Source organism: Astyanax mexicanus, chromosome 11 (assembly GCF_023375975.1).
Source record: "Astyanax mexicanus isolate ESR-SI-001 chromosome 11, AstMex3_surface, whole genome shotgun sequence".
Taxonomy (NCBI): domain Eukaryota; kingdom Metazoa; phylum Chordata; class Actinopteri; order Characiformes; family Acestrorhamphidae; genus Astyanax; species Astyanax mexicanus.
Genome location: NC_064418.1, coordinates 23,246,279 through 23,265,409, shown reverse-complemented (window position 1 = coordinate 23,265,409; position 19,131 = coordinate 23,246,279). Strand labels below are relative to the sequence as shown.

Genomic DNA, 19,131 nt, shown 5'->3' with positions numbered 1-19,131 from the left:
TCTCATAAAAAGGTGCTATGTTCAGGAATGGGTATAGGTTGCTTTGGCTAAGATTTGCTTTCACAAAGTAGAATCCATGCATTTCAGTTCATAGGGTTCCCCTTATGTCCAGTCCATCTCTTAAGGGTGCTATATTCAGCAATGGGTATTGGCTACCTTTTAGGGTACTTTGGTTAAGATTTGCTTTCACATAGTAGAATCCATGCATTTTAGTCCATTTTAATAGATATTACCTTCAAGGGAGTATAGTTCAGATCCGGGTGCCCCTTTTGTCCAATCCCTTGCTTAAGGGCTATTTTTTATCTGACTAAGATCAATGTAGGATCCATATATTTTAAGGGAGGTTGTATTGAAGGGGGCATAGCTCAGTGGTAGGGAGTTTGACTACAGATCAAGAGGTCCCCGGTTCAAATCCGCATGACCAATATGTCCATTTCCTCTCTTAAGGCTGCTTTGTGTTTAGCAGAGAGTTTTGCCTACCAGTATATATTTAGGTACTTTGGTTAAGATTTGGTTTCACACCGCACAATCCATACATTTCAGTTCATTTAATAGATATTACTTTTACGATCAGTGGGAGAGCATTTGACTGCATAGCAAGAGGTCCCCGGTTCAAATCCGGGTGCCCCCTATGTCTAGTCCCTCTCTTAAGAGACCTACGTTCAGCAAAGGGCACTTGGCCATTGTGCCACTTAGACTGGGGACATATAGTTTGAGAACTCACAGCAGAGTTGAATCTGAAAAGGACTTCAGCAGAAATCTATAGCATGCCTTTATGAAGGCTACAAACCAGATCTATCAAGGTTCTTCATCAGCAAAAATGCCTTGTACAAATGCACCTTTTTTGCAAATTCTATAGATGTGTGCTTTATGGACTTGAGAGCACAGGGCAGAGTTGTCTGCGAAAGGCAGTTGAGTAGAACTCTATAGCATGCAATTATGAAGCCTATAAGAAATCAAATTTATCAAACTACTTCATCAGCAAATGCCTTGTACAAATGCCGATTTTATTGTGCAAATTTATGCCTACTTTCAAGTTGCAAAACAGCAGAAATGGAGATGCTGGGGATTGAACCCAGGACCTCATACATGCGAAGCATGCGCTCTACCACTGAGCTACATCCCCTCACAAAGTTAATTGCTTTGTATGGTGTCATCCTGATAACAAAACTCTGGAGACTTGCAAAAGCAGCATCCTTAAACTGCTGCATTGTTTCCATGCTTTTAGGACAACCTACAGTCTCAGAGATATGTTTGAAAGAGCATGCTAAAGCAAGCCAAACATTTTCAACAGAAAGACACAACACCCCTTCAGGCACGGACGGGGGTCGAACCCGTGATCTTCGGTTTACAAGACCGACGCCTTACCACTTGGCCACCATGCCAGACAGCAAGCAATGTCCTGTCACTTAGTAGATACAACATAGCACCCGCAATCAATCAATGCACTGAGCAAGGAGGTTTTTGAGGAACAAGTATGGAAAGCTTTAATTAAGCTTCTTTGCTTGTTGTCTTGCATGAACAAAACTGCATGAACGTGGATCAAACCCACATTCTTCTGTTCACAAGACCAATGCCAAGCCACTTGGACATTGTGCCACGTAGACTGGGGACATATAGTTTGAGAACTCACAGCAGAGTTGACTCTCAAAAGGACTTAAGAAGAAATCTATCTAAATTATGAAGGCTACAAACCAGATCTATCAAGGTTCTTCATCAGCAAATGCCTTGTACAAATGCACCTTTTTTGCAAATTCTATAGATGTGTGCTTCATGTTTTATTTCAAGGTGCAAAACGGCAGCAAAGCAGATACTGGGGATTGAACTGGCGATCTACCACTGAGCTACACCCCGACAAGAACCAATGCCATTGGTGTACTGTTATCATTGCAAGACAAATGTACAGACTTGCAAAAGACTAATGTTAAGCTGTTGCATTTTCCCATGCTTTTAGAACAACCGACAATGTCACAAATACATTGGAAAGAGCATACCAAAGCAAAGAAGAACAGACAGATGTTGAATTGGACAGAGGTCCAACTAAAAAGCAGAAAACCAGAAGGTAACACAGACATTAGAGCACCCTCAATTAAAACATGCAGTGAGGTAGGAAGGTTTTGAGCAACAAGTATGGTAAACTGCAATTAAACCACTTTACTTTTTTCTTGCATCAACAAATAGGGACAAACAGAGATCAAACCTGTGAGCTTCAGTTCACAAGACCAACGCCAGGCAACTTGGCAATTGCGCCACTTCTACAATATAAGTGTGGGCTTGAGAACACAGGGCAGAGTTGTCTGTGAAAGGCAGTTGAGTAGAAATCTATAGCATGCAATTATGAAGCCTATAAGAAATGAGATTTATAAAGCTACTTCATCAGCAAATGCCTTGTACACATGCCGATTTTATTGTGCAATTTCCAGAGACATGGGCTTTATGTTTACTTTCAAGTTGCAAAACAGCAGAAATGGAGATGCTGGGGATTGAACGCAGGACCTCATACATGCAAAGCATGCGCTCTACCACTGAGCTACATCCCCTCACAAAAGTCGCGTATGTGTACACTGTCATCCTGGCAACAAAACTCTGCAGACTTCCAAAGACAGCATCCTTAAGATGCTGCATTGTTTCCATGCTTTTAGGGCAACCTACAGTCTCAGAGATATGTTTGAAAGAGCATGCTAAAGCAAGCCAGAAATTTTCAACAGAAAGACACAACAGCCCTTCAGGCACGGAAAGGGATCAAGGCTGTGATCGTCGGTTTACGAGATCGACACCTTGCCATTTGGCCACAATGCCAGACAACAAGCAATGTCCTGTCATTTAGTAGATACAACATAGCACCCGCAATCAGGCAATGCACCGAGGAAGGAGGTTCCTGAGGAACAAGTATGGAGACCTTTAATTAAGCTTCTTTGCTTGTTGTCTTGCATGAACAAAAATGCATGAAAGTGGATAAAACCCACGTTCTTCTGGTTACAAGACCAACGCCAAGCCACTTGGACATTGTGCCATGTAGAGTGGGGACATATAGTTTGAGAACTCACAGCAGACTTGACTCTCAAAAGGACTTAAGAAGAAAGCTATAGCATGCCATTATGAAGGCTACAAACCAGATCTATCAAGGTTCTTTATTCAGCAAATGCCTTGTACAAATGCACTGTTTTTGCAAATTCTATAGATGTGTGCTTCATGTTTAACTTCAATGCATGAAACAGCAGCAATGGAGATACTGGGGATTGAACCCAGGACCTCATACACGCAAAGCATGCGCTCTACCACTGAGCTACATCACCACATTAAACCTTAAAATCCGGGTGCCCCGTATGTCTATTGCCTCTCTGAAGGATGCTCTGTTCAGCAATGGGTTCTTTGGCTAAGATTTGGTTTTACAAAGTAGAATCCATGCATTTCACTCCATTTTAATAGATATTACCTTTAAAGGAGTTTAGTTCAGATCCAGGTGCCCCTTTTGTCAAGTCCCTTGCTTAAGGTGGGTTGCATTGAAGGGGGTATAGCTCAGTGGTAGAGCATTTGACTGCAGATCAAGAGGTCCCCAGTTCAAATCTGGGTGCCCCCTATGTCCAGTCCCTCTCTTAAGGGTGCTAAGTTCAGCAACGGGTACTTAGGCTAAGATTTGGTTTTACAAAGTAGGATCCATGCATTTCAGTTCATTTTAGTACTTACTATGTTCCGAGGGTATAGCTCAGTGGTAGAGCATTTGACTGCAGCTCAAGAGGTCCCCGGTTCAAATCCGGGTGCCCCCTGTATCCAGTCCCTTGCTTAAAGGCTGTACTTTTAGCAATGCCTGTTGGCTACCAGTTTACATTTGTGTAATCTGGCTAAGATTTGTTGTTACAAGGTAGAATCCATACATTTTAAGCCGGTGTATATCGAAAGGAGTATAGCTCAGTGGTACAGCATTTGACTGCAGATCAAGAGGTCCTCGCTTCAAATCTGGGTGCCCCCTATGCCCAGTGCTTCTCATAAAAAGGTGCTATGTTCAGGAATGGGTATAGGTTGCTTTGGCTAAGATTTGCTTTCACAAAGTAGAATCCATGCATTTCAGTTCATAGGGTTCCCCTTATGTCCAGTCCATCTCTTAAGGGTGCTATATTCAGCAATGGGTATTGGCTACCTTTTAGGGTACTTTGGCTAAGATTTGCTTTCACATAGTAGAATCCATGCATTTTAGTCCATTTTAATAGATATTACCTTCAAGGGAGTATAGTTCAGATCCGGGTGCCCCTTTTGTCCAATCCCTTGCTTAAGGGCTATTTTTTATCTGACTAAGAAAAAAAAGATATTGAAGGGGGCATAGCTCAGTGGTAGGGAGTTTGACTACAGATCAAGAGGTCCCCGGTTCAAATCCGCATGACCAATATGTCCATTTCCTCTCTTAAGGCTGCTTTGTGTTTAGTAGAGAGTTTTGCCTACCAGTATATATTTAGGTACTTTGGTTAAGATTTGGTTTCACACCGCACAATCCATACATTTCAGTTCATTTAATAGATATTACTTTTACGATCAGTGGGAGAGCATTTGACTGCATAGCAAGAGGTCCCCGGTTCAAATCCGGGTGCCCCCTATGTCTAGTCCCTCTCTTAAGAGACCTACGTTCAGCAAAGGGCACTTGGCCATTGTGCCACTTAGACTGGGGACATATAGTTTGAGAACTCACAGCAGAGTTGAATCTGAAAAGGACTTCAGCAGAAATCTATAGCATGCCTTTATGAAGGCTACAAACCAGATCTATCAAGGTTCTTCATCAGCAAAAATGCCTTGTACAAATGCACCTTTTTTGCAAATTCTATAGATGTGTGCTTTATGGACTTGAGAGCACAGGGCAGAGTTGTCTGCGAAAGGCAGTTGAGTAGAACTCTATAGCATGCAATTATGAAGCCTATAAGAAATCAAATTTATCAAACTACTTCATCAGCAAATGCCTTGTACAAATGCCGATTTTATTGTGCAAATTTATGCCTACTTTCAAGTTGCAAAACAGCAGAAATGGAGATGCTGGGGATTGAACCCAGGACCTCATACATGCGAAGCATGCGCTCTACCACTGAGCTACATCCCCTCACAAAGTTAATTGCTTTGTATGGTGTCATCCTGAAAACAAAACTCTGGAGACTTGCAAAAGCAGCATCCTTAAACTGCTGCATTGTTTCCATGCTTTTAGGACAACCTACAGTCTCAGAGATATGTTTGAAAGAGCATGCTAAAGCAAGCCAAACATTTTCAACAGAAAGACACAACACCCCTTCAGGCACGGACGGGGGTCGAACCCGTGATCTTCGGTTTACGAGACCGACGCCTTACCACTTGGCCACCATGCCAGACAGCAAGCAATGTCCTGTCACTTAGTAGATACAACATAGCACCCGCAATCAATCAATGCACTGAGCAAGGAGGTTTTTGAGGAACAAGTATGGAAAGCTTTAATTAAGCTTCTTTGCTTGTTGTCTTGCATGAACAAAACTGCATGAACGTGGATCAAACCCACATTCTTCTGTTCACAAGACCAATGCCAAGCCACTTGGACATTGTGCCACGTAGACTGGGGACATATAGTTTGAGAACTCACAGCAGAGTTGACTCTCAAAAGGACTTAAGAAGAAATCTATCTAAATTATGAAGGCTACAAACCAGATCTATCAAGGTTCTTCATCAGCAAATGCCTTGTACAAATGCACCTTTTTTGCAAATTCTATAGATGTGTGCTTCATGTTTTATTTCAAGGTGCAAAACGGCAGCAAAGCAGATACTGGGGATTGAACCCACGACTTCATGCATGCAAAGCACGCGATCTACCACTGAGCTACACCCCGACAAGAACCAATGCCATTGGTGTACTGTTATCATTGCAAGACAAATGTACAGACTTGCAAAAGACTAATGTTAAGCTGTTGCATTTTCCCATGCTTTTAGAACAACCGACAATGTCACAAATACATTGGAAAGAGCATACCAAAGCAAAGAAGAACAGACAGATGTTGAATTGGACAGAGGTCCAACTAAAAAGCAGAAAACCAGAAGGTAACACAGACATTAGAGCACCCTCAATTAAAACATGCAGTGAGGTAGGAAGGTTTTGAGCAACAAGTATGGTAAACTGCAATTAAGCCACTTTACTTTTTTCTTGCATCAACAAATAGGGACAAACAGAGATCAAACCTGTGAGCTTCAGTTCACAAGACCAACACCAGGCAACTTGGCAATTGCGCCACTTCTACAATATAAGTGTGGGCTTGAGAACACAGGGCAGAGTTGTCTGTGAAAGGCAGTTGAGTAGAAATCTATAGCATGCAATTATGAAGCCTATAAGAAATGAGATTTATAAAGCTACTTCATCAGCAAATGCCTTGTACACATGCCGATTTTATTGTGCAATTTCCAGAGACATGGGCTTTATGTTTACTGTCAAGTTGCAAAACAGCAGAAATGGAGATGCTGGGGATTGAACCCAGGACCTCATACATGCAAAGCATGCGCTCTACCACTGAGCTACATCCCCTCACAAAAGTCGCATATGTGTACACTGTCATCCTGGCAACAAAACTCTGCAGACTTCCAAAGACAGCATCCTTAAGATGCTGCATTGTTTCCATGCTTTTAGGGCAACCTACAGTCTCAGAGATATGTTTGAAAGAGCATGCTAAAGCAAGCCAGAAATTTTCAACAGAAAGACACAACAGCCCTTCAGGCACGGAAAGGGATCAAGGCTGTGATCGTCGGTTTACGAGATCGACACCTTGCCATTTGGCCACAATGCCAGACAACAAGCAATGTCCTGTCATTTAGTAGATACAACATAGCACCCACAATCAGGCAATGCACCGAGGAAGGAGGTTCCTGAGGAACAAGTATGGAGACCTTTAATTAAGCTTCTTTGCTTGTTGTCTTGCATGAAGAAAAATGCATGAAAGTGGATAAAACCCACGTTCTTCTGGTTACAAGACCAACGCCAAGCCACTTGGACATTGTGCCATGTAGAGTGGGGACATATAGTTTGAGAACTCACAGCAGACTTGACTCTCAAAAGGACTTAAGAAGAAATCTATAGCATGCCATTATGAAGGCTACAAACCAGATCTATCAAGGTTCTTTATTCAGCAAATGCCTTGTACAAATGCGCCGTTTTTGCAAATTCTATAGATGTGTGCTTCATGTTTAACTTCAATGCATGAAACAGCAGCAATGGAGATACTGGGGACTGAACCCAGCATGCGCTCTACCACTGAGCTACATCACCACATTAAACCTTAAAATCCGGGTGCCCCGTATGTCTATTGCCTCTCTGAAGGATGCTCTGTTCAGCAATGGGTTCTTTGGCTAAGATTTGGTTTTACAAAGTAGAATCCATGCATTTCACTCCATTTTAATAGATATTACCTTTAAAGGAGTTTAGTTCAGATCCAGGTGCCCCTTTTGTCAAGTCCCTTGCTTAAGGTGGGTTGCATTGAAGGGGGTATAGCTCAGTGGTAGAGCATTTGACTGCAGATCAAGAGGTCCCCAGTTCAAATCTGGGTGCCCCCTATGTCCAGTCCCTCTCTTAAGGGTGCTAAGTTCAGCAATGGGTACTTATGCTAAGATTTGCTTTTACAAAGTAGGATCCATGCATTTCAGTTCATTTTAGTACTTACTATGTTCCAGGGGGTATAGCTCAGTGGTAGAGCATTTGACTGCAGATCAAGAGGTCCCCGGTTCAAATCCGGGTGCCCCCTGTATCCAGTCCATTGCTTAAAGGCTGTACTTTTAGCAATGCCTGTTGGCTACCAGTTTACATTTGTGTAATCTGGCTAAGATTTGTTGTTACAAGGTAGAATCCATACATTTTAAGCCGGTGTATATCGAAAGGAGTATAGCTCAGTGGTACAGCATTTGACTGCAGATCAAGAGGTCCTCGCTTCAAATCTGGGTGCCCCCTATGCCCAGTGCTTCTCATAAAAAGGTGCTATGTTCAGGAATGGGTATAGGTTGCTTTGGCTAAGATTTGCTTTCACAAAGTAGAATCCATGCATTTCAGTTCATAGGGTTCCCCTTATGTCCAGTCCATCTCTTAAGGGTGCTATATTCAGCAATGGGTATTGGCTACCTTTTAGGGTACTTTGGTTAAGATTTGCTTTCACATAGTAGAATCCATGCATTTTAGTCCATTTTAATAGATATTACCTTCAAGGGAGTATAGTTCAGATCCGGGTGCCCCTTTTGTCCAATCCCTTGCTTAAGGGCTATTTTTTATCTGACTAAGATCAATGTAGGATCCATATATTTTAAGGGAGGTTGTATTGAAGGGGGCATAGCTCAGTGGTAGGGAGTTTGACTACAGATCAAGAGGTCCCCGGTTCAAATCCGCATGACCAATATGTCCATTTCCTCTCTTAAGGCTGCTTTGTGTTTAGCAGTGAGTTTTGCCTACCAGTATATATTTAGGTACTTTGGTTAAGATTTGGTTTCACACCGCACAATCCATACATTTCAGTTCATTTAATAGATATTACTTTTACGATCAGTGGGAGAGCATTTGACTGCATAGCAAGAGGTCCCCGGTTCAAATCCGGGTGCCCCCTATGTCTAGTCCCTCTCTTAAGAGACCTACGTTCAGCAAAGGGCACTTGGCCATTGTGCCACGTAGACTGGGGACATATAGTTTGAGAACTCACAGCAGAGTTGAATCTGAAAAGGACTTCAGCAGAAATCTATAGCATGCCTTTATGAAGGCTACAAACCAGATCTATCAAGGTTCTTCATCAGCAAAAATGCCTTGTACAAATGCACCTTTTTTGCAAATTCTATAGATGTGTGCTTTATGGACTTGAGAGCACAGGGCAGAGTTGTCTGCGAAAGGCAGTTGAGTAGAACTCTATAGCATGCAATTATGAAGCCTATAAGAAATCAAATTTATCAAACTACTTCATCAGCAAATGCCTTGTACAAATGCCGATTTTATTGTGCAAATTTCTGCCTACTTTCAAGTTGCAAAACAGCAGAAATGGAGATGCTGGGGATTGAACCCAGGACCTCATACATGCGAAGCATGCGCTCTACCACTGAGCTACATCCCCTCACAAAGTTAATTGCTTTGTATGGTGTCATCCTGATAACAAAACTCTGGAGACTTGCAAAAGCAGCATCCTTAAACTGCTGCATTGTTTCCATGCTTTTAGGACAACCTACAGTCTCAGAGATATGTTTGAAAGAGCATGCTAAAGCAAGCCAAACATTTTCAACAGAAAGACACAACACCCCTTCAGGCACGGACGGGGGTCGAACCCGTGATCTTCGGTTTACGAGACCGACGCCTTACCACTTGGCCACCATGCCAGACAGCAAGCAATGTCCTGTCACTTAGTAGATACAACATAGCACCCGCAATCAATCAATGCACTGAGCAAGGAGGTTTTTGAGGAACAAGTATGGAAAGCTTTAATTAAGCTTCTTTGCTTGTTGTCTTGCATGAACAAAACTGCATGAACGTGGATCAAACCCACATTCTTTTGTTCACAAGACCAATGCCAAGCCACTTGGACATTGTGCCACGTAGACTGGGGACATATAGTTTGAGAACTCACAGCAGAGTTGACTCTCAAAAGGACTTAAGAAGAAATCTATAGCATGCTATTATGAAGGCTACAAACCAGATCTATCAAGGTTCTTCATCAGCAAATGCCTTGTACAAATGCACCTTTTTTGCAAATTCTATAGATGTGTGCTTCATGTTTTATTTCAAGGTGCAAAACGGCAGCAAAGCAGATACTGGGGATTGAACCCACGACTTCATGCATACAAAGCACGCGATCTACCACTGAGCTACACCCCGACAAGAACCAATGCCATTGGTGTACTGTTATCATTGCAAGACAAATGTACAGACTTGCAAAAGACTAATGTTAAGCTGTTGCATTTTCCCATGCTTTTAGAACAACCGACAATGTCACAAATACATTGGAAAGAGCATACCAAAGCAAAGAAGAACAGACAGATGTTGAATTGGACAGAGGTCCAACTAAAAAGCAGAAAACCAGAAGGTAACACAGACATTAGAGCACCCTCAATTAAAACATGCAGTGAGGTAGGAAGGTTTTGAGCAACAAGTATGGTAAACTGCAATTAAGCCACTGTACTTTTTTCTTGCATCAACAAATAGGGACAAACAGAGATCAAACCTGTGAGCTTCAGTTCACAAGACCAACGCCAGGCAACTTGGCAATTGCGCCACTTCTACAATATAAGTGTGGGCTTGAGAACACAGGGCAGAGTTGTCTGTGAAAGGCAGTTGAGTAGAAATCTATAGCATGCAATTATGAAGCCTATAAGAAATGAGATTTATAAAGCTACTTCATCAGCAAATGCCTTGTAAACATGCCGATTTTATTGTGCAATTTCCAGAGACATGGGCTTTATGTTTACTTTCAAGTTGCAAAACAGCAGAAATGGAGATGCTGGGGATTGAACCCAGGACCTCATACATGCAAAGCATGCGCTCTACCACTGAGCTACATCCCCTCACAAAAGTCACGTATGTGTACACTGTCATCCTGGCAACAAAACTCTGCAGACTTCCAAAGACAGCATCCTTAAGATGCTGCATTGTTTCCATGCTTTTAGGGCAACCTACAGTCTCAGAGATATGTTTGAAAGAGCATGCTAAAGCAAGCCAGAAATTTTCAACAGAAAGACACAACAGCCCTTCAGGCACGGAAAGGGATCAAGGCTGTGATCGTCGGTTTACGAGATCGACACCTTGCCATTTGGCCACAATGCCAGACAACAAGCAATGTCCTGTCATTTAGTAGACACAACATAGCACCCGCAATCAGGCAATGCACCGAGGAAGGAGGTTCCTGAGGAACAAGTATGGAGACCTTTAATTAAGCTTCTTTGCTTGTTGTCTTGCATGAACAAAAATGCATGAAAGTGGATAAAACCCACGTTCTTCTGGTTACAAGACCAACGCCAAGCCACTTGGACATTGTGCCATGTAGAGTGGGGACATATAGTTTGAGAACTCACAGCAGAGTTGACTCTCAAAAGGACTTAAGAAGAAATCTATAGCATGCTATTATGAAGGCTACAAACCAGATCTATCAAGGTTCTTCATCAGCAAATGCCTTGTACAAATGCACCTTTTTTGCAAATTCTATAGATGTGTACTTCATGTTTTATTTCAAGGTGCAAAACGGCAGCAAAGCAGATACTGGGGATTGAACCCACGACTTCATGCATGCAAAGCACGCGATCTACCACTGAGCTACACCCCGACAAGAACCAATGCCATTGGTGTACTGTTATCATTGCAAGACAAATGTACAGACTTGCAAAAGACTAATGTTAAGCTGTTGCATTTTCCCATGCTTTTAGAACAACCGACAATGTCACAAATACATTGGAAAGAGCATACCAAAGCAAAGAAGAACAGACAGATGTTGAATTGGACAGAGGTCCAACTAAAAAGCAGAAAACCAGAAGGTAACACAGACATTAGAGCACCCTCAATTAAAACATGCAGTGAGGTAGGAAGGTTTTGAGCAACAAGTATGGTAAACTGCAATTAAGCCACTTTACTTTTTTCTTGCATCAACAAATAGGGACAAACAGAGATCAAACCTGTGAGCTTCAGTTCACAAGACCAACACCAGGCAACTTGGCAATTGCGCCACTTCTACAATATAAGTGTGGGCTTGAGAACACAGGGCAGAGTTGTCTGTGAAAGGCAGTTGAGTAGAAATCTATAGCATGCAATTATGAAGCCTATAAGAAATGAGATTTATAAAGCTACTTCATCAGCAAATGCCTTGTACACATGCCGATTTTATTGTGCAATTTCCAGAGACATGGGCTTTATGTTTACTGTCAAGTTGCAAAACAGCAGAAATGGAGATGCTGGGGATTGAACCCAGGACCTCATACATGCAAAGCATGCGCTCTACCACTGAGCTACATCCCCTCACAAAAGTCACATATGTGTACACTGTCATCCTGGCAACAAAACTCTGCAGACTTCCAAAGACAGCATCCTTAAGATGCTGCATTGTTTCCATGCTTTTAGGGCAACCTACAGTCTCAGAGATATGTTTGAAAGAGCATGCTAAAGCAAGCCAGAAATTTTCAACAGAAAGACACAACAGCCCTTCAGGCACGGAAAGGGATCAAGGCTGTGATCGTCGGTTTACGAGATCGACACCTTGCCATTTGGCCACAATGCCAGACAACAAGCAATGTCCTGTCATTTAGTAGATACAACATAGCACCCGCAATCAGGCAATGCACCGAGGAAGGAGGTTCCTGAGGAACAAGTATGGAGACCTTTAATTAAGCTTCTTTGCTTGTTGTCTTGCATGAAGAAAAATGCATGAAAGTGGATAAAACCCACGTTCTTCTGGTTACAAGACCAACGCCAAGCCACTTGGACATTGTGCCATGTAGAGTGGGGACATATAGTTTGAGAACTCACAGCAGACTTGACTCTCAAAAGGACTTAAGAAGAAATCTATAGCATGCCATTATGAAGGCTACAAACCAGATCTATCAAGGTTCTTTATTCAGCAAATGCCTTGTACAAATGCGCCGTTTTTGCAAATTCTATAGATGTGTGCTTCATGTTTAACTTCAATGCATGAAACAGCAGCAATGGAGATACTGGGGACTGAACCCAGCATGCGCTCTACCACTGAGCTACATCACCACATTAAACCTTAAAATCCGGGTGCCCCGTATGTCTATTGCCTCTCTGAAGGATGCTCTGTTCAGCAATGGGTTCTTTGGCTAAGATTTGGTTTTACAAAGTAGAATCCATGCATTTCACTCCATTTTAATAGATATTACCTTTAAAGGAGTTTAGTTCAGATCCAGGTGCCCCTTTTGTCAAGTCCCTTGCTTAAGGTGGGTTGCATTGAAGGGGGTATAGCTCAGTGGTAGAGCATTTGACTGCAGATCAAGAGGTCCCCAGTTCAAATCTGGGTGCCCCCTATGTCCAGTCCCTCTCTTAAGGGTGCTAAGTTCAGCAATGGGTACTTATGCTAAGATTTGCTTTTACAAAGTAGGATCCATGCATTTCAGTTCATTTTAGTACTTACTATGTTCCAGGGGGTATAGCTCAGTGGTAGAGCATTTGACTGCAGATCAAGAGGTCCCCGGTTCAAATCCGGGTGCCCCCTGTATCCAGTCCATTGCTTAAAGGCTGTACTTTTAGCAATGCCTGTTGGCTACCAGTTTACATTTGTGTAATCTGGCTAAGATTTGTTGTTACAAGGTAGAATCCATACATTTTAAGCCGGTGTATATCGAAAGGAGTATAGCTCAGTGGTACAGCATTTGACTGCAGATCAAGAGGTCCTCGCTTCAAATCTGGGTGCCCCCTATGCCCAGTGCTTCTCATAAAAAGGTGCTATGTTCAGGAATGGGTATAGGTTGCTTTGGCTAAGATTTGCTTTCACAAAGTAGAATCCATGCATTTCAGTTCATAGGGTTCCCCTTATGTCCAGTCCATCTCTTAAGGGTGCTATATTCAGCAATGGGTATTGGCTACCTTTTAGGGTACTTTGGTTAAGATTTGCTTTCACATAGTAGAATCCATGCATTTTAGTCCATTTTAATAGATATTACCTTCAAGGGAGTATAGTTCAGATCCGGGTGCCCCTTTTGTCCAATCCCTTGCTTAAGGGCTATTTTTTATCTGACTAAGATCAATGTAGGATCCATATATTTTAAGGGAGGTTGTATTGAAGGGGGCATAGCTCAGTGGTAGGGAGTTTGACTACAGATCAAGAGGTCCCCGGTTCAAATCCGCATGACCAATATGTCCATTTCCTCTCTTAAGGCTGCTTTGTGTTTAGCAGAGAGTTTTGCCTACCAGTATATATTTAGGTACTTTGGTTAAGATTTGGTTTCACACCGCACAATCCATACATTTCAGTTCATTTAATAGATATTACTTTTACGATCAGTGGGAGAGCATTTGACTGCATAGCAAGAGGTCCCCGGTTCAAATCCGGGTGCCCCCTATGTCTAGTCCCTCTCTTAAGAGACCTACGTTCAGCAAAGGGCACTTGGCCATTGTGCCACTTAGACTGGGGACATATAGTTTGAGAACTCACAGCAGAGTTGAATCTGAAAAGGACTTCAGCAGAAATCTATAGCATGCCTTTATGAAGGCTACAAACCAGATCTATCAAGGTTCTTCATCAGCAAAAATGCCTTGTACAAATGCACCTTTTTTGCAAATTCTATAGATGTGTGCTTTATGGACTTGAGAGCACAGGGCAGAGTTGTCTGCGAAAGGCAGTTGAGTAGAACTCTATAGCATGCAATTATGAAGCCTATAAGAAATCAAATTTATCAAACTACTTCATCAGCAAATGCCTTGTACAAATGCCGATTTTATTGTGCAAATTTATGCCTACTTTCAAGTTGCAAAACAGCAGAAATGGAGATGCTGGGGATTGAACCCAGGACCTCATACATGCGAAGCATGCGCTCTACCACTGAGCTACATCCCCTCACAAAGTTAATTGCTTTGTATGGTGTCATCCTGATAACAAAACTCTGGAGACTTGCAAAAGCAGCATCCTTAAACTGCTGCATTGTTTCCATGCTTTTAGGACAACCTACAGTCTCAGAGATATGTTTGAAAGAGCATGCTAAAGCAAGCCAAACATTTTCAACAGAAAGACACAACACCCCTTCAGGCACGGACGGGGGTCGAACCCGTGATCTTCGGTTTACAAGACCGACGCCTTACCACTTGGCCACCATGCCAGACAGCAAGCAATGTCCTGTCACTTAGTAGATACAACATAGCACCCGCAATCAATCAATGCACTGAGCAAGGAGGTTTTTGAGGAACAAGTATGGAAAGCTTTAATTAAGCTTCTTTGCTTGTTGTCTTGCATGAACAAAACTGCATGAACGTGGATCAAACCCACATTCTTCTGTTCACAAGACCAATGCCAAGCCACTTGGACATTGTGCCACGTAGACTGGGGACATATAGTTTGAGAACTCACAGCAGAGTTGACTCTCAAAAGGACTTAAGAAGAAATCTATCTAAATTATGAAGGCTACAAACCAGATCTATCAAGGTTCTTCATCAGCAAATGCCTTGTACAAATGCACCTTTTTTGCAAATTCTATAGATGTGTGCTTCATGTTTTATTTCAAGGTGCAAAACGGCAGCAAAGCAGATACTGGGGATTGAACTGGCGATCTACCACTGAGCTACACCCCGACAAGAACCAATGCCATTGGTGTACTGTTATCATTGCAAGACAAATGTACAGACTTGCAAAAGACTAATGTTAAGCTGTTGCATTTTCCCATGCTTTTAGAACAACCGACAATGTCACAAATACATTGGAAAGAGCATACCAAAGCAAAGAAGAACAGACAGATGTTGAATTGGACAGAGGTCCAACTAAAAAGCAGAAAACCAGAAGGTAACACAGACATTAGAGCACCCTCAATTAAAACATGCAGTGAGGTAGGAAGGTTTTGAGCAACAAGTATGGTAAACTGCAATTAAACCACTTTACTTTTTTCTTGCATCAACAAATAGGGACAAACAGAGATCAAACCTGTGAGCTTCAGTTCACAAGACCAACGCCAGGCAACTTGGCAATTGCGCCACTTCTACAATATAAGTGTGGGCTTGAGAACACAGGGCAGAGTTGTCTGTGAAAGGCAGTTGAGTAGAAATCTATAGCATGCAATTATGAAGCCTATAAGAAATGAGATTTATAAAGCTACTTCATCAGCAAATGCCTTGTACACATGCCGATTTTATTGTGCAATTTCCAGAGACATGGGCTTTATGTTTACTTTCAAGTTGCAAAACAGCAGAAATGGAGATGCTGGGGATTGAACGCAGGACCTCATACATGCAAAGCATGCGCTCTACCACTGAGCTACATCCCCTCACAAAAGTCGCGTATGTGTACACTGTCATCCTGGCAACAAAACTCTGCAGACTTCCAAAGACAGCATCCTTAAGATGCTGCATTGTTTCCATGCTTTTAGGGCAACCTACAGTCTCAGAGATATGTTTGAAAGAGCATGCTAAAGCAAGCCAGAAATTTTCAACAGAAAGACACAACAGCCCTTCAGGCACGGAAAGGGATCAAGGCTGTGATCGTCGGTTTACGAGATCGACACCTTGCCATTTGGCCACAATGCCAGACAACAAGCAATGTCCTGTCATTTAGTAGATACAACATAGCACCCGCAATCAGGCAATGCACCGAGGAAGGAGGTTCCTGAGGAACAAGTATGGAGACCTTTAATTAAGCTTCTTTGCTTGTTGTCTTGCATGAACAAAAATGCATGAAAGTGGATAAAACCCACGTTCTTCTGGTTACAAGACCAACGCCAAGCCACTTGGACATTGTGCCATGTAGAGTGGGGACATATAGTTTGAGAACTCACAGCAGACTTGACTCTCAAAAGGACTTAAGAAGAAAGCTATAGCATGCCATTATGAAGGCTACAAACCAGATCTATCAAGGTTCTTTATTCAGCAAATGCCTTGTACAAATGCACTGTTTTTGCAAATTCTATAGATGTGTGCTTCATGTTTAACTTCAATGCATGAAACAGCAGCAATGGAGATACTGGGGATTGAACCCAGGACCTCATACACGCAAAGCATGCGCTCTACCACTGAGCTACATCACCACATTAAACCTTAAAATCCGGGTGCCCCGTATGTCTATTGCCTCTCTGAAGGATGCTCTGTTCAGCAATGGGTTCTTTGGCTAAGATTTGGTTTTACAAAGTAGAATCCATGCATTTCACTCCATTTTAATAGATATTACCTTTAAAGGAGTTTAGTTCAGATCCAGGTGCCCCTTTTGTCAAGTCCCTTGCTTAAGGTGGGTTGCATTGAAGGGGGTATAGCTCAGTGGTAGAGCATTTGACTGCAGATCAAGAGGTCCCCAGTTCAAATCTGGGTGCCCCCTATGTCCAGTCCCTCTCTTAAGGGTGCTAAGTTCAGCAACGGGTACTTAGGCTAAGATTTGGTTTTACAAAGTAGGATCCATGCATTTCAGTTCATTTTAGTACTTACTATGTTCCGAGGGTATAGCTCAGTGGTAGAGCATTTGACTGCAGCTCAAGAGGTCCCCGGTTCAAATCCGGGTGCCCCCTGTATCCAGTCCCTTGCTTAAAGGCTGTACTTTTAGCAATGCCTGTTGGCTACCAGTTTACATTTGTGTAATCTGGCTAAGATTTGTTGTTACAAGGTAGAATCCATACATTTTAAGCCGGTGTATATCGAAAGGAGTATAGCTCAGTGGTACAGCATTTGACTGCAGATCAAGAGGTCCTCGCTTCAAATCTGGGTGCCCCCTATGCCCAGTGCTTCTCATAAAAAGGTGCTATGTTCAGGAATGGGTATAGGTTGCTTTGGCTAAGATTTGCTTTCACAAAGTAGAATCCATGCATTTCAGTTCATAGGGTTCCCCTTATGTCCAGTCCATCTCTTAAGGGTGCTATATTCAGCAATGGGTATTGGCTACCTTTTAGGGTACTTTGGCTAAGATTTGCTTTCACATAGTAGAATCCATGCATTTTAGTCCATTTTAATAGATATTACCTTCAAGGGAGTATAGTTCAGATCCGGGTGCCCCTTTTGTCCAATCCCTTGCTTAAGGGCTATTTTTTATCTGACTAAGAAAAAAAAGATATTGAAGGGGGCATAGCTCAGTGGTAGGGAGTTTGACTACAGATCAAGAGGTCCCCGGTTCAAATCCGCATGACCAATATGTCCATTTCCTCTCTTAAGGCTGCTTTGTGTTTAGCAGTGAGTTTTGCCTACCAGTATATATTTAGGTACTTTGGTTAAGATTTGGTTTCACACCGCACAATCCATACATTTCAGTTCATTTAATAGATATTACTTTTACGATCAGTGGGAGAGCATTTGACTGCATAGCAAGAGGTCCCCGGTTCAAATCCGGGTGCCCCCTATGTCTAGTCCCTCTCTTAAGAGACCTACGTTCAGCAAAGGGCACTTGGCCATTGTGCCACGTAGACTGGGGACATATAGTTTGAGAACTCACAGCAGAGTTGAATCTGAAAAGGACTTCAGCAGAAATCTATAGCATGCCTTTATGAAGGCTACAAACCAGATCTATCAAGGTTCTTCATCAGCAAAAATGCCTTGTACAAATGCACCTTTTTTGCAAATTCTATAGATGTGTGCTTTATGGACTTGAGAGCACAGGGCAGAGTTGTCTGCGAAAGGCAGTTGAGTAGAACTCTATAGCATGCAATTATGAAGCCTATAAGAAATCAAATTTATCAAACTACTTCATCAGCAAATGCCTTGTACAAATGCCGATTTTATTGTGCAAATTTCTGCCTACTTTCAAGTTGCAAAACAGCAGAAATGGAGATGCTGGGGATTGAACCCAGGACCTCATACATGCGAAGCATGCGCTCTACCACTGAGCTACATCCCCTCACAAAGTTAATTGCTTTGTATGGTGTCATCCTGATAACAAAACTCTGGAGACTTGCAAAAGCAGCATCCTTAAACTGCTGCATTGTTTCCATGCTTTTAGGACAACCTACAGTCTCAGAGATATGTTTGAAAGAGCATGCTAAAGCAAGCCAAACATTTTCAACAGAAAGACACAACACCCCTTCAGGCACGGACGGGGGTCGAACCCGTGATCTTCGGTTTACGAGACCGACGCCTTACCACTTGGCCACCATGCCAGACAGCAAGCAATGTCCTGTCACTTAGTAGATACAACATAGCACCCGCAATCAATCAATGCACTGAGCAAGGAGGTTTTTGAGGAACAAGTATGGAAAGCTTTAATTAAGCTTCTTTGCTTGTTGTCTTGCATGAACAAAACTGCATGAACGTGGATCAAACCCACATTCTTCTGTTCACAAGACCAATGCCAAGCCACTTGGACATTGTGCCACGTAGACTGGGGACATATAGTTTGAGAACTCACAGCAGAGTTGACTCTCAAAAGGACTTAAGAAGAAATCTATAGCATGCTATTATGAAGGCTACAAACCAGATCTATCAAGGTTCTTCATCAGCAAATGCCTTGTACAAATGCACCTTTTTTGCAAATTCTATAGATGTGTGCTTCATGTTTTATTTCAAGGTGC

At 42.4% G+C, this 19,131-nt stretch overlaps 25 non-coding genes across 25 annotated transcripts; 8 read left to right on the top strand and 17 right to left on the bottom strand.

Annotated features, from left to right (window-relative positions):
• Positions 1–1,054: 1,054 nt before the first annotated feature.
• On the bottom strand, positions 1,055–1,126 carry trnaa-cgc (transfer RNA alanine (anticodon CGC)). The gene has a single exon. It is a non-coding gene; the product is annotated as a tRNA-Ala (tRNA).
• A 187-nt stretch (positions 1,127–1,313) lies between these two features.
• On the bottom strand, positions 1,314–1,385 carry trnat-ugu (transfer RNA threonine (anticodon UGU)). Its single transcript has one exon. It is a non-coding gene; the product is annotated as a tRNA-Thr (tRNA).
• A 1,083-nt stretch (positions 1,386–2,468) lies between these two features.
• trnaa-ugc (transfer RNA alanine (anticodon UGC)) lies at positions 2,469–2,540 on the bottom strand. Its single transcript has one exon. It is a non-coding gene; the product is annotated as a tRNA-Ala (tRNA).
• Positions 2,541–3,224: 684 nt separating this feature from the next.
• trnaa-ugc (transfer RNA alanine (anticodon UGC)) lies at positions 3,225–3,296 on the bottom strand. Its single transcript has one exon. It is a non-coding gene; the product is annotated as a tRNA-Ala (tRNA).
• Positions 3,297–3,508: 212 nt separating this feature from the next.
• trnac-gca (transfer RNA cysteine (anticodon GCA)) lies at positions 3,509–3,580 on the top strand. The gene has a single exon. It is a non-coding gene; the product is annotated as a tRNA-Cys (tRNA).
• Positions 3,581–3,695: 115 nt separating this feature from the next.
• On the top strand, positions 3,696–3,767 carry trnac-gca (transfer RNA cysteine (anticodon GCA)). The gene has a single exon. It is a non-coding gene; the product is annotated as a tRNA-Cys (tRNA).
• A 1,244-nt stretch (positions 3,768–5,011) lies between these two features.
• On the bottom strand, positions 5,012–5,083 carry trnaa-cgc (transfer RNA alanine (anticodon CGC)). Its single transcript has one exon. It is a non-coding gene; the product is annotated as a tRNA-Ala (tRNA).
• Positions 5,084–5,270: 187 nt separating this feature from the next.
• trnat-cgu (transfer RNA threonine (anticodon CGU)) lies at positions 5,271–5,342 on the bottom strand. Its single transcript has one exon. It is a non-coding gene; the product is annotated as a tRNA-Thr (tRNA).
• A 1,106-nt stretch (positions 5,343–6,448) lies between these two features.
• Positions 6,449–6,520, bottom strand: trnaa-ugc (transfer RNA alanine (anticodon UGC)). Its single transcript has one exon. It is a non-coding gene; the product is annotated as a tRNA-Ala (tRNA).
• Positions 6,521–7,470: 950 nt separating this feature from the next.
• trnac-gca (transfer RNA cysteine (anticodon GCA)) lies at positions 7,471–7,542 on the top strand. Its single transcript has one exon. It is a non-coding gene; the product is annotated as a tRNA-Cys (tRNA).
• Positions 7,543–7,658: 116 nt separating this feature from the next.
• Positions 7,659–7,730, top strand: trnac-gca (transfer RNA cysteine (anticodon GCA)). Its single transcript has one exon. It is a non-coding gene; the product is annotated as a tRNA-Cys (tRNA).
• Positions 7,731–8,999: 1,269 nt separating this feature from the next.
• trnaa-cgc (transfer RNA alanine (anticodon CGC)) lies at positions 9,000–9,071 on the bottom strand. The gene has a single exon. It is a non-coding gene; the product is annotated as a tRNA-Ala (tRNA).
• Positions 9,072–9,258: 187 nt separating this feature from the next.
• Positions 9,259–9,330, bottom strand: trnat-cgu (transfer RNA threonine (anticodon CGU)). The gene has a single exon. It is a non-coding gene; the product is annotated as a tRNA-Thr (tRNA).
• A 1,110-nt stretch (positions 9,331–10,440) lies between these two features.
• Positions 10,441–10,512, bottom strand: trnaa-ugc (transfer RNA alanine (anticodon UGC)). Its single transcript has one exon. It is a non-coding gene; the product is annotated as a tRNA-Ala (tRNA).
• Positions 10,513–11,881: 1,369 nt separating this feature from the next.
• trnaa-ugc (transfer RNA alanine (anticodon UGC)) lies at positions 11,882–11,953 on the bottom strand. The gene has a single exon. It is a non-coding gene; the product is annotated as a tRNA-Ala (tRNA).
• Positions 11,954–12,903: 950 nt separating this feature from the next.
• On the top strand, positions 12,904–12,975 carry trnac-gca (transfer RNA cysteine (anticodon GCA)). The gene has a single exon. It is a non-coding gene; the product is annotated as a tRNA-Cys (tRNA).
• A 116-nt stretch (positions 12,976–13,091) lies between these two features.
• Positions 13,092–13,163, top strand: trnac-gca (transfer RNA cysteine (anticodon GCA)). The gene has a single exon. It is a non-coding gene; the product is annotated as a tRNA-Cys (tRNA).
• Positions 13,164–14,432: 1,269 nt separating this feature from the next.
• On the bottom strand, positions 14,433–14,504 carry trnaa-cgc (transfer RNA alanine (anticodon CGC)). Its single transcript has one exon. It is a non-coding gene; the product is annotated as a tRNA-Ala (tRNA).
• A 187-nt stretch (positions 14,505–14,691) lies between these two features.
• On the bottom strand, positions 14,692–14,763 carry trnat-ugu (transfer RNA threonine (anticodon UGU)). Its single transcript has one exon. It is a non-coding gene; the product is annotated as a tRNA-Thr (tRNA).
• Positions 14,764–15,846: 1,083 nt separating this feature from the next.
• Positions 15,847–15,918, bottom strand: trnaa-ugc (transfer RNA alanine (anticodon UGC)). The gene has a single exon. It is a non-coding gene; the product is annotated as a tRNA-Ala (tRNA).
• A 684-nt stretch (positions 15,919–16,602) lies between these two features.
• On the bottom strand, positions 16,603–16,674 carry trnaa-ugc (transfer RNA alanine (anticodon UGC)). Its single transcript has one exon. It is a non-coding gene; the product is annotated as a tRNA-Ala (tRNA).
• Positions 16,675–16,886: 212 nt separating this feature from the next.
• Positions 16,887–16,958, top strand: trnac-gca (transfer RNA cysteine (anticodon GCA)). The gene has a single exon. It is a non-coding gene; the product is annotated as a tRNA-Cys (tRNA).
• A 115-nt stretch (positions 16,959–17,073) lies between these two features.
• On the top strand, positions 17,074–17,145 carry trnac-gca (transfer RNA cysteine (anticodon GCA)). Its single transcript has one exon. It is a non-coding gene; the product is annotated as a tRNA-Cys (tRNA).
• A 1,244-nt stretch (positions 17,146–18,389) lies between these two features.
• trnaa-cgc (transfer RNA alanine (anticodon CGC)) lies at positions 18,390–18,461 on the bottom strand. The gene has a single exon. It is a non-coding gene; the product is annotated as a tRNA-Ala (tRNA).
• A 187-nt stretch (positions 18,462–18,648) lies between these two features.
• trnat-cgu (transfer RNA threonine (anticodon CGU)) lies at positions 18,649–18,720 on the bottom strand. Its single transcript has one exon. It is a non-coding gene; the product is annotated as a tRNA-Thr (tRNA).
• Positions 18,721–19,131: the final 411 nt, after the last annotated feature.